Source organism: Tribolium castaneum, chromosome 8, assembly GCF_031307605.1.
Source record: "Tribolium castaneum strain GA2 chromosome 8, icTriCast1.1, whole genome shotgun sequence".
NCBI lineage: Eukaryota > Metazoa > Arthropoda > Insecta > Coleoptera > Tenebrionidae > Tribolium > Tribolium castaneum.
Window position 1 is genome coordinate 3971437 of NC_087401.1, and position 13528 is coordinate 3984964.

Sequence of the window (13528 nt, forward strand, 5' to 3'; positions counted from 1 at the left end):
TAACAAAAATTTGCTTTAAAATAAAATGTTTGAAAAACTGAAATTAAACTAATTTAATTGTGTCTAACACTTTAGTAGAGGAAAAAGAAGAAGACATAAAAGTCACTAAAGGTTTCAAAGTTGTCTTTAATCTTCATATTAATATCAATAACATTAATAATAATAATACTAGTAGTACTAAATTTGCTTATATGCAAACGCTTAATTAAGGTAACAGTGTTTTGGTTTCTTGCTCATATCTCGAAAACAGTTACTCCTATCAATTTTTATCTTTTTACTAAAATTCAAGCTGATAAAATTCTCTACAAAATAATTATTTGCATTTTTTATGTAGGACTAACCATAAGCGAGATATAAGATTGAAAATAATTAATATTTAAAAAAGAAGTGCTTTAACAGAAAATGTCTTGTGATTTAAAATACACTTAATTTATTAGGTCCATGGAGGTAAGATAAAGAGGAGACAGCATCGCAGCACTTTCACTGTAGCGTGTTGTGAAGCCGATTAACGCCGGGAGAGGGGAATGCGGGACCAAGAGGGGACAATGTTTTCCTCCATCGCAGGTGCAAAAGGCAGTGGCGTAGCATATTTAATTGCCAAAAGGGGTTCATACTTCATAGAGTATTTTAGTGGGAAAAATTTTATGAAGTTAAAAGAAAACAAACATAAAACTGTAATTATTTTATTCTTGTAAAAAAGACATGTATAATCCATACATACAGAGTGTTATTTTAAACGAGCAATTACGAGTATCCCAGCAAATAAACAAAAAATTGTAAAATCCCAAAATCGATAGTAAGTTAGAAACAATTGACTTAAAAGACACAAATCCGTGCAGTTGACTCGGAATAATAAGCTGAGGATCTAGGAAATTTATCATTTGATCGTAGAATAGGTTTTCCATGATCTTAAGAACCAGTGAAGTTTAAGTGACAGGAGAATGGGATTTTTATGCGCTAATAATGTTAATAAAATAATAAATAACTTAGAATATAGAATAATAATAATTTAGAACAGGGAACAACAGAATAAATTTTCACGATTACAATAAAGTAAAACTAATTGATTTAAATGTTCCATCGTTAAACGTCGATGCTTATCCGTAAGTATATTTTTTTGTTTATTTATGAGATATCCACGGTGGCCCGTTAAAAAATACCCTGTAAAAAATTGTCCCTACTAACTGAGTCAGGTTTAAGCACCTTCTAATAGAAAATCAATGAAAATAAGATAAAAAACAAGCATTGTTTACTGGTTTTTAAACAGAATTGTCTTATTAAGACTGGTTCTTATTCTATCTATTTTATCAACACTTTTTCTAGCTTCGTGATGAATACGTAATTTAAAATAACCTTTTAATATTAATTTTACTAATTTATGGAAGTGGTTATCCAAAGGATCGTCATCATATAAATGATCTCCGAAGACATCCATGACCGACGACGGTAGATTACGCATAGTATTAACAATTAAGATTTGAGGTAAATTTTCAATATTTTTGTTAAAAATCCCAGTTGTTTTGTGAAAATATCGGAAATATTTTTCCGCATTTTGGCAAACGCTGACTACCATTTGCGACGCCCTGTAAAGATGTCGGTACTCTTTCTGCTGCTGCAGTTTAGAAAATGTCCTATCACCTTCCAACAACCGCAGACACTGCATACAAGTTACAGATTTGTTAAGAGACTTTACAACAAATCCGGAGATATACGACACCACATCTAAAACATAATCCGTTAAATCCCAAGACGAAGATTGGGATTGGAAATCAAATTCGTCCATATATTTTAACTCTTCTTCAAATGAAACAATGTTTTCTTCCCCACTTGCATTTGTGGTAACACCTCTACTACTGCAGTTTAAAATTGTTGTTGAATCTAAATTTATGACGTTGCCCGTGTCGCCACTTTTAATTTCGTGATGGACAATTAATCGTTTATATGCGGCCTCAAATTGTCTAGCAGTGGGATTATTGTTAAACCCTCCTTTACTGCGGATAGCCCCAAAAAATAATTCCAAGTGGTCTTGTGACAGCTTGTAGGTTGAAATATATTTCAAAAAGCCTTTTTCTTCTACATAGTGTTCATAATACTGGATAAGACTTTCTATACAAATCATAAAGCCTAAAAAACCTGTCTTCCGACCAGAATTTAAAATTGCTCTGTTATTTATTTTTAACTGCTTTATATATTCCTTAATCTCAATTAAATACCTAAAAAACTCGTTTTTGGTAACAGGTGAAAGCGGCTTTTTATAAAAATATTTAGCTAGTCTATTTTTTGAGTTAAACATATCAAATAAATCATTAAAAATTTTAATAAACTTCGCTGTTGCAGCTGCACCTATAAAATCAGTTTTCCCGCTTTCTTTTAAAAATAATAAAGCATCAGACACACTCTTGCTCAAGGTTTGGGCAGCAAGTCTCACTTTCATTTTTTCTTTTGCGAATTTAATGTGACGAGTTCTTATTTTTGTCCCGGCATGTAAACCTTCTTCACACTGTAACTCAACAAGTTTTTCCAGAAATTTCCATTCAATTTTACCACCATCGCCATCAGTAATTAATGAATATGTTGCCAAACAATTTCTTACAAGCTTCAGCATATGACAAGCATCTGGAAATATGAAAATTAAATCATCTGTGATAGGATGTTGAAACGACGTTTTAAGTGAATTGAATTCCGCAAAATCTGCTCCCAAAATTTGAACCATCTGAAAATTCGCTGGGGCTCCATCAAACGTAACTGATAATACAGTAACGCCACTTTCATGTACAAACTGAAGACATGACTTGACAAGCGAAGCTTTTTCACTGGCACATAAACCATTTAGAAGAAAATATCCAATGGGTATTTTCCATGTCCCATTTACGTTTACAAGCATAAAAACCAGAACTTCTTTTGCTTCTGGAAGTGTATCAGCACTAATATTTGTACCAATATCAACATATCCCGTAAATTTTTTTCCAGTCCATTCTATTTGTTTTCTGATCGACATTTCGTCGAGCACAAGGTTACAGACTATTTTATTGTTCTTACATTCGACATCTTTCGTTTTTATTTTTAAAGCATTTAACGCTTCTTTTGTCCACCCTGGGGATCCATCCACTGACTGATACCACTTTGAGATAGTGTTAAGATGCGGTAAAGATCGATTAAAAGTCTGTCGAACAAAGTTGTATGCTTTCGGTGAATAAAAGCTAAGCGTAAGAGCAAAGGATCTTAACGCTGGTGTATATTTCTGTTTTGTAGGCCCTTTCAACATTCGTCTAAAAATATCCGCAGCAGTTGAAGGCAACGATGACATAATAGTAGATTCAGCGTTTTCAGTAATCAAGCGTTTTTCCTTTAAAACATCTACAAGCGATTTTAAGGAATTTACTCGTAACCGTAATCTTCGCACAGACTGTTGCAACACTTTAACTTTTTTATTTTGACATTGCAATTTACTTTTCATTATTCGAAAATGTCGTTTTGCTTTTCTTGGTGTTGAAAAATCTGAGCTACTCAGAAATCCCACACTAAATCTTCTTCTTTTTTTGGTTTCACTTGTCGTAACGACACGTACTTGCTTAGTAAGTAATCTTTCAGTCTCAGAAGCTGTTAAAGTTGAAGAGGAAGGAAGAGACCGTACCCCCAAGGATTCACTTGAATCCTTTTGTTGAGAAAGATCAGAGTCTTTATGTACCTCCTGACTAACTAATCGTTTAGTCTCAGAAGCTGTTAATGTTCCAGAGGAAGGAAGAGACCGTACCCCCAAAGATTCACTTGAATTCTTATGTTGAAGGAGATTAGATTCTTTACGGAGTTCGTCCTCAGCTTCACTTGCGGTCAGGGTGCTGCTGCTAGATGACTTGAGAGTTGAAAGACCAGCTTCATCGTAACTTCTTTTATGTGATTTAGGAGATGTTACTGACGTTTCTACGCTTGTCGAATCAGAACTACTTAAATCTTTGTCAGTGGTATCAATTGGAATTGCTCCCTTTTTCAATACTTTCTTTTTAGTGACGCCCAGATACTCAAAATCTGTCTCTAGAAAATGATTTGCGCAAATTAACGCGTGTTTAGGAGCAGTTTCCTCAGCATTAAAAGGTAAACCAACACTCGAGAACCAGATTCTTCTAATACTTGGGTCAACTGGTATCCTATAAATAAATTTTTTTGTACATTGTTATTTCAGTAACAGTAACTAAATATTTTTGTTTAAAAATTTTGAGAATGGATATTAGTGGCATTACTAATCATTAAAAAACTAAAAAAAAAATTATTCTTACTAAGATGCAGCAGCTCGTAAACTTTGCAAAAAACGCATACATTAATATATGTTTGTAAGAAAAGCAAACCCGTTAACTTTGTTTTAAAGATATGTTTTAATATTTACATGATTTATTATTCAGTTGTTCAAAAAGAGTTGTAGGAAAACATTTTCTTTGAGACAAGAAAACCCACCATTTCAAAGAGAAAATTAATTCTGAAAATTGATATTTGTTGCTAAAGGTTTGAAACGGACCATACATGTTAAACTGTAGCTTTTAGACAAATTTTGTATAGAACGACTAATTTGTCAAATTGAATAGCCCTTTATAAAACAAATACCTACACCACTGACCTACAAGTACTCACCTGTGGAATGATAAATTCAAACTCGTGTTACTAACTATTTTACAAACGAAACACTGCCGTGGCATTGTTCTGTTACAATCAGTATATATTTTTTAGTCACTATAAACTCACTTTCACCACAAATTACGCTCAAATTCGCCTACTTCACTATTGTAAACAAACGGCCGCCATTATCCTTCACTGGATGTTCACTGGCAATATTGGTAATGCAGCGTTGTCGGATTGTTACTTAGTGCATCGCATATCCGGAAATCCACGAACACTCTTACCGCTTCAGCTCACTATGCAGTAACATACCAACATGTAAACATAGCCGATATGGCAACGTCAATGTTTATGTACATTAGAATGTGAAGTCTCGCGGACTTCACTTCCAAATACACATTGCGGAGCCTTGATTAGGTCCAATACTTTATTAGAAAAAAAGGGGGTGACATATAAGTCACTGAAGTCTTCAGAGTCGATTTTAAATGCTGCATTTTCGTCTTCGTCTCAAACATTGAAAACTGAATTACATTTTTGTTCTGAAACGGTAACAGTTTTTACTTTGGTTTTTTGCTTATATCTCGAAAACAGTTACTCCTATCAATTTTTATCTTTCTTTCAAAATTAAAGCTGATAATATTTCCTACAAAATAGTTATTTGCATTTTTCTTGTAGGACCAACCATAAGCGAGTTATAAAGTTGGATATAAATAATATTTAACAAAAACTTGCTTAAAAATAAAATGTTTGAAATACTGAAATTAAACTAAATTAATTGTGTCTAACACTTTAGAAGAAAAAAAAGAAAAAGACATAAAAATCACCAAAGTCTTCAAAATCGTTTTTAGTCGTCATATTAATAACAATAACATTAATAATAATAATACTAATAGTACTAAATCTGCTTATATGCAAGCGCTTTATTAAGGTAACAGTTTTTTGGTTTCTTGCTTATATCTCGAAAACAGTTACTCCTATGAATTTTTGTCTTTTTTTCAAATTTAAAGCTGATAAAATTTCCTACAAAATAGTTATTTGCATTTTTCTTGTAGGACCAACCATAAGCGAGTTATAGAGTTGGATATAAATAATATTTAACAAAAATTTGCTTTAAAATAAAATGTTTGAAAAACTGAAATTAAACTAATTTAATTGTGTCTAACACTTTAGTAGAGGAAAAAGGAAAAGTCATAAAAGTCACCAAAGTCTTCAAAATCGTTTTTAGTCGTCATATTAATAACAATAACATTAATAATAATAATACTAATAGTACTAAATCTGCTTATATGCAAGCGCTTTATTAAGGTAACAGTTTTTTGGTTTCTTGCTTATATCTCGAAAACAGTTACTCCTATCAATTTTTATCTTTTTAATAAAATTCAAGCTGATAAAATTTCCTACAAAATAGTTATTTGCATTTTTCATGTAGGACTAACCATAAGCGAGATATAAGTTTGATAATAATTAATATTTAAAAAAAAAGTGCTTTAACAGAAAATGCCTTGTGATTTAAAATACAATAAAAACATTTACTATACAAAAGTTATAATCGGTTTTCAATAATAATAATAATAATAATAATAATAATAATAATAATAATAATAATAATAATAATAATAATAATAATAATAATAATAATAATAATATTAATAATAATAATAATAATAATAGTAATAAAAGTAATAATAATAATAATAATAATACTTATAATAATGAATTTTTTTCTAAATTAAAGCTTAGTTTTTCTAAGGAAAAATGAAGCTTATTTTGTGTTATCTGAGCGTTTTCTCATTTCTATGCAAGAGATCATCTGTGATCTGTTTTTAGGCAAGAAATTGTCTAAAATTAAAAACTCATTTTAAAACTGGTATAAAAACATTTACTATACAAAAGTTATAGTCGGTTTTTAATAATAATAATATTAATAATTATTTTAACATTAATTTAGTTTAATTTCGGTTTTTCAAACATTTTATTTTATATCAAATTTTTGTTAAAGATTATTTATATCCAACTCTATAACTCGCTTATGGTTGGTCCTACAAAAAAAATGCAAAAAAACTATTTTGTAAAAAATTTTATTAGCTTCAATTTTGAAGGATAGATAAAAATTTATAGGAGTAACTGTTTTCGAGATATAAGCAAAAAACCAAAGTGAAAATTGTAACCGTTACTGAACAAAAATGTAATTCAGTTTTCAATGTTTGAGACGAAAACGAAAATGCAGCATTTAAAAACGAGTCTGAAAACTTCAGTGACTTTTAAGTCACCTCCTTTTTTTTCTAATAAAGTATTGGACCCAATAAATTAAGTGTATTTTAAATCACAAGACATTTTCTGTTAAAGCACATTTTTTTTAAATATTGATTATTTTCAAATTTACATCTCGCTTATGGTTAGTCCTACATGAAAAATGCAAATAACTATTTTGTTGGAAATTTTCTCAGCTTTAATTTTAGTAAAAAGATAAAAATTGATAGGAGTAACTGTTTTCTAGATATAAGCAAGAAACCAAAAAACTGTTAACTTAATTAAGCGTTTGCATATAAGCAAATTTAGTACTATTAGTATTATTATTATTAATGTTATTGTTATTAATATGACGATTAAAGACGACTCTGAAATCTTTAGTGACTTTTATGTCTTCTTCTTTTTCCTCTACTAAAGTGTTAGACACAATTAATTTAGTTTAATTTCAGTATTTCAAACATTTTATTTTAAAGCAAATTTTTGTTAAATATTATTTAAATCCATCTCTATAACTCGCTTATGCTTGGTCCTACAAGAAAAATGCAAATAACTATTTTGTAGGAAATTTTATTAGCTTGAATTTTAGTAAAAGGATAAAAATTGATAGGAGTAACTGTTTTCGAGATATAAGCAAGAAACCACAACACTATTACCTTAATTAAGCGTTTGCATATAAGCAAATTTAGTACTATTGGTATTATTATTATTAATGTTATTGTTATTAATATGACGATTAAAGACGACTCTGAAATCTTTAGTGACTTTTATGTCTTCTTCTGTTTCCTCTACTAAAGTGTTAGACACAATTAATTTAGTTTAATTTCAGTATTTCAAACATTTTATTTTAAAGCAAATTTTTGTTAAATATTATTTAAATCCATCTCTATAACTCGCTTATGCTTGGTCCTACAAGAAAAATGCAAATAACTATTTTGTAGGAAATTTTATCAGCTTTAATTTTAGTAAAAAGATAAAAATTGATAGGAGTAACTGTTTTCGAGATATAAGCAAGAAACCAAAAAACTGTTAACTTAATTAAGCGTTTGCATATAAGCAAATTTAGTACTATTAGTATTATTATTATTAATGTTATTGTTTTTAATATGACGATTAAAGACGACTCTGAAATCTTTAGTGACTTTTATGTCTTCTTCTTTTTTCTCTACTAAAGTGTTAGACACAATTAATTTAGTTTAATTTCAGTATTTCAAACATTTTATTTTAAAGCAAATTTTTGTTAAATATTATTTAAATCCATCTCTATAACTCGCTTATGCTTGGTCCTACAAGAAAAATGCAAATACCTATTTTGTAGGAAATTTTATCAGCTTTAATTTTAGTAAAAAGATAAAAATTGATAGGAGTAACTGTTTTCGAGATATAAGCAAGAAACCAAAAAACTGTTACCTTAATAAAGCGCTTGCATATAAGCAGACTTAGTACTATTAGTATTATTATTATTAATGTTATTGTTATTAATATGACGACTAAAAACGATTCTGAAGACTTTGGTGACTTTTATGTCTTTTTCTTTTTTCTCTACTAATGTGTTAGACACAATTAATTTAGTTTAATTTCAGTATTTCAAACATATTATTTTTAAGCAAGTTTTTGTTAAATATTATTTATATCCAACTTTATAACTCGCTTATGGTTGGTCCTACAAGAGAAATGCTAAAAACTATTTTGTAGGAAATTTTATCAGCTTTAATTTTGAAGAAAAGATAAAAATTTATAGGAGTAACTGTTTTCGAAATATAAGCAAAAAACCAAAGTGAAAATTGTAACCGTTACTGAACAAAAATGTAATTCAGTTTTCAATGTTTGAGACGAAGACGAAAATGCAGCATTTAAAAACGACTCTGAAAACTTCAGTGACTTTTAAGTCACCTCCTTTTTTTTCTAATAATGTATTGGACCCAATAAATTAAGTGTATTTTAAATCACAAGACATTTTCTGTTAAAGCACATTTTTTTTAAATATTGATTATTTTCAAACTTACATCTCGCTTATGGTTAGTCCTACATGAAAAATGCAAATAACTATTTTGTTGGAAATTTTATCAGCTTTAATTTTAGTAAAAAGATAAAAATTGATAGGAATAACTGTTTTCTAGATATAAGCAAGAAACCAAAAAACTGTTAACTTAATTAAGCGTTTGCATATAAGCAAATTTAGTACTATTAGTATTATTATTATTAATGTTATTGTTATTAATATGACGATTAAAGACGACTCTGAAATCTTTAGTGACTTTCATGTCTTCTTCTTTTTCCTCTACTAAAGTGTTAGACACAATTAATTTAGTTTAATTTCAGTATTTCAAACATTTTATTTTAAAGCAAATTTTTGTTAAATATTATTTAAATCCATCTCTATAACTCGCTTATGCTTGGTCCTACAAGAAAAATGCAAATAACTATTTTGTAGGAAATTTTATCAGCTTTGATTTTAGTAAAAAGATAAAAATTGATAGGAGTAACTGTTTTCGAGATATAAGCAAGAAACCAAAAAACTGTTACCTTAATAAAGCGCTTGCATATAAGCAGATTTAGTACTATTAGTATTATTATTATTAATGTTATTGTTATTAATATGACGATTAAAGACGACTCTGAAATCTTTAGTGACTTTTATGTCTTCTTTTTTTTCCTCTACTAAAGTGTTAGACACAATTAATTTAGTTTAATTTCAGTATTTCAAACATTTTATTTTAAAGCAAATTTTTGTTAAATATTATTTAAATCCATCTCTATAACTCGCTTATGCTTGGTCCTACAAGAGAAATGCTAAAAACTATTTTGTAGGAAATTTTATCAGCTTTAATTTTGAAGAAAAGATAAAAATTTATAGGAGTAACTGTTTTCGAGATATAAGCAAAAAACCAAAGTGAAAATTGTAACTGTTACTGAACAAAAATGTAATTCAGTTTTTAATGTTTGAGACGAAGACGAAAATGCAGCATTTAAAAACGACTCTGAAAACTTCAGTGACTTTTAAGTCACCTCCTTTTTTTTCTAATAAAGTATTGGACCCAATAAATTAAGTGTATTTTAAATCACAAGACATTTTCTGTTAAAGCACATTTTTTTTAAATATTGATTATTTTCAAACTTACATCTCGCTTATGGTTAGTCCTACATGAAAAATGCAAATAACTATTTTGTTGGAAATTTTATCAGCTTTAATTTTAGTAAAAAGATAAAAATTGATAGGAGTAACTGTTTTCTAGATATAAGCAAGAAACCAAAAAACTGTTAACTTAATTAAGCGTTTGCATATAAGCAAATTTAGTACTATTAGTATTATTATTATTAATGTTATTGTTATTAATATGACGATTAAAGACGACTCTGAAATCTTTAGTGACTTTTATGTCTTCTTCTTTTTCCTCTACTAAAGTGTTAGACACAATTAATTTAGTTTAATTTCAGTATTTCAAACATTTTATTTTAAAGCAAATTTTTGTTAAATATTATTTAAATCCATCTCTATAACTCGCTTATGCTTGGTCCTACAAGAAAAATGCAAATAACTATTTTGTAGGAAATTTTATCAGCTTGAATTTTAGTAAAAGGAAAAAAATTGATAGGAGTAACTGTTTTCGAGATATAAGCAAGAAACCAAAACACTGTTACCTTAATTAAGCGTTTGCATATAAGCAAATTTAGTACTATTGGTATTATTATTATTAATGTTATTGTTATTAATATGACGATTAAAGACGACTCTGAAATCTTTAGTGACTTTTATGTCTTCTTCTTTTTCCTCTACTAAAGTGTTAGACACAATTAATTTAGTTTAATTTCAGTATTTCAAACATTTTATTTTAAAGCAAATTTTTGATAAATATTATTTAAATCCATCTCTATAACTCGCTTATGCTTAATCCTACAAGAAAAATGCAAATAACTATTTTGTAGGAAATTTTATCAGCTTTAATTTTAGTAAAAAGATAAAAATTGATAGGAGTAACTGTTTTCGAGATATAAGCAAGAAACCAAAAAACTGTTAACTTAATTAAGCGTTTGCATATAAACAAATTTAGTACTATTAGTATTATTATTATTAATGTTATTGTTTTTAATATGACGATTAAAGACGACTCTGAAATCTTTAGTGACTTTTATGTCTTCTTCTTTTTCCTCTACTAAAGTGTTAGACACAATTAATTTAGTTTAATTTCAGTATTTCAATCATTTTATTTTAAAGCAAATTTTTGTTAAATATTATTTAAATCTATCTCTATAACTCGCTTATGCTTGGTCCTACAAGAAAAATGCAAATAACTATTTTGTAGGAAATTTTATCATCTTTAATTTAAGTAAAAAGATAAAAATTGATAGGAGTAACTGTTTTCGAGATATAAGCAAGAAACCAAAAAACTGTTACCTTAATAAAGCGCTTGCATATAAGCAGACTTAGTACTATTAGTATTATTATTATTAATGTTATTGTTATTAATATGACGACTAAAAACGATTCTGAAGACTTTGGTGACTTTTATGTCTTTTTTTTTTTTTCTCTACTAAAGTGTTAGACACAATTAATTTAGTTTAATTTCAGTATTTCAAACATATTATTTTTAAGCAAGTTTTTGTTAAATATTATTTATATCCAACTCTATAACTCGCTTATGGTTGGTCCTACAAGAAAAATGCAAATAACTATTTTGTAGGAAATTTTATCAGCTTTAATTTTGAAAAAAAGATAAAAATTGATAGGTGTAACTGTTTTCGAGATATAAGCAAAAAACCAATAAGAAAACTGTGACTGTTACTGAACAAAAATATAATTCAGTTTTCAATGTTTGAGACGAAGACGAAACTGCAGCATTTAAAAACGACTCTGAAGATTTCAGTGACTTTTATGTCACTTTCTTTTTCTTCTAATAAAGTATTAGACCCAATAAATTAAGTGTATTTTAAATCACAAGACATTTTCTGTTAAAGCACTTTTTTTTTAAATATTAATTATTTTCAATCATATATCTCGCATATGGTTAGTCTTACATGAAAAATGCAAATAACTATTTTGTGGGAAATTTTATCAGCTTGAATTTTAGTAAAAGGAAAAAAATTGATAGGAGTAACTGTTTTCGAGATATAAGCAAGAAACCAAAACACTGTTACCTTAATTAAGCGTTTGCATATAAGCAAATTTAGTACTATTGGTATTATTATTATTAATGTTATTGTTATTAATATGACGATTAAAGACGACTCTGAAATCTTTAGTGACTTTTATGTCTTCTTCTTTTTCCTCTACTAAAGTGTTAGACACAATTAATTTAGTTTAATTTCAGTATTTCAAACATTTTATTTTAAAGCAAATTTTTGATAAATATTATTTAAATCCATCTCTATAACTCGCTTATGCTTAATCCTACAAGAAAAATGCAAATAACTATTTTGTAGGAAATTTTATCAGCTTTAATTTTAGTAAAAAGATAAAAATTGATAGGAGTAACTGTTTTCGAGATATAAGCAAGAAACCAAAAAACTGTTAACTTAATTAAGCGTTTGCATATAAACAAATTTAGTACTATTAGTATTATTATTATTAATGTTATTGTTTTTAATATGACGATTAAAGACGACTCTGAAATCTTTAGTGACTTTTATGTCTTCTTCTTTTTCCTCTACTAAAGTGTTAGACAGAATTAATTTAGTTTAATTTCAGTATTTCAATCATTTTATTTTAAAGCAAATTTTTGTTAAATATTATTTAAATCTATCTCTATAACTCGCTTATGCTTGGTCCTACAAGAAAAATGCAAATAACTATTTTGTAGGAAATTTTATCATCTTTAATTTAAGTAAAAAGATAAAAATTGATAGGAGTAACTGTTTTCGAGATATAAGCAAGAAACCAAAAAACTGTTACCTTAATAAAGCGCTTGCATATAAGCAGACTTAGTACTATTAGTATTATTATTATTAATGTTATTGTTATTAATATGACGACTAAAAACGATTCTGAAGACTTTGGTGACTTTTATGTCTTTTTTTTTTTTCTCTACTAAAGTGTTAGACACAATTAATTTAGTTTAATTTCAGTATTTCAAACATATTATTTTTAAGCAAGTTTTTGTTAAATATTATTTATATCCAACTCTATAACTCGCTTATGGTTGGTCCTACAAGAAAAATGCAAATAACTATTTTGTAGGAAATTTTATCAGCTTTAATTTAAGTAAAAAGATAAAAATTGATAGGAGTAACTGTTTTCGAGATATAAGCAAGAAACCAAAAAACTGTTACCTTAATAAAGCGCTTGCATATAAGCAGACTTAGTACTATTAGTATTATTATTATTAATGTTATTGTTATTAATATGACGACTAAAAACGATTCTGAAGACTTTGGTGACTTTTATGTCTTTTTTTTTTTTTCTCTACTAAAGTGTTAGACACAATTAATTTAGTTTAATTTCAGTATTTCAAACATATTATTTTTAAGCAAGTTTTTGTTAAATATTATTTATATCCAACTCTATAACTCGCTTATGGTTGGTCCTACAAGAAAAATGCAAATAACTATTTTGTAGGAAATTTTATCAGCTTTAATTTTGAAAAAAAGATAAAAATTGATAGGTGTAACTGTTTTCGAGATATAAGCAAAAAACCAATAAGAAAACTGTGACTGTTACTGAACAAAAATATAATTC

General features: G+C 27.7%; 1 long non-coding RNA gene across 1 annotated transcript; it reads right to left on the bottom strand.

Moving 5' to 3' along the window:
• Nucleotides 1-669: 669 nt before the first annotated feature.
• Nucleotides 670-5017, bottom strand: LOC135266943 (uncharacterized). The gene is made up of 2 exons (XR_010335164.1): nt 4624-5017; nt 670-4145 (listed from the first exon to the last, which is right to left on the bottom strand). It is a non-coding gene; the product is annotated as an uncharacterized LOC135266943 (long non-coding RNA).
• Nucleotides 5018-13528: the final 8511 nt, after the last annotated feature.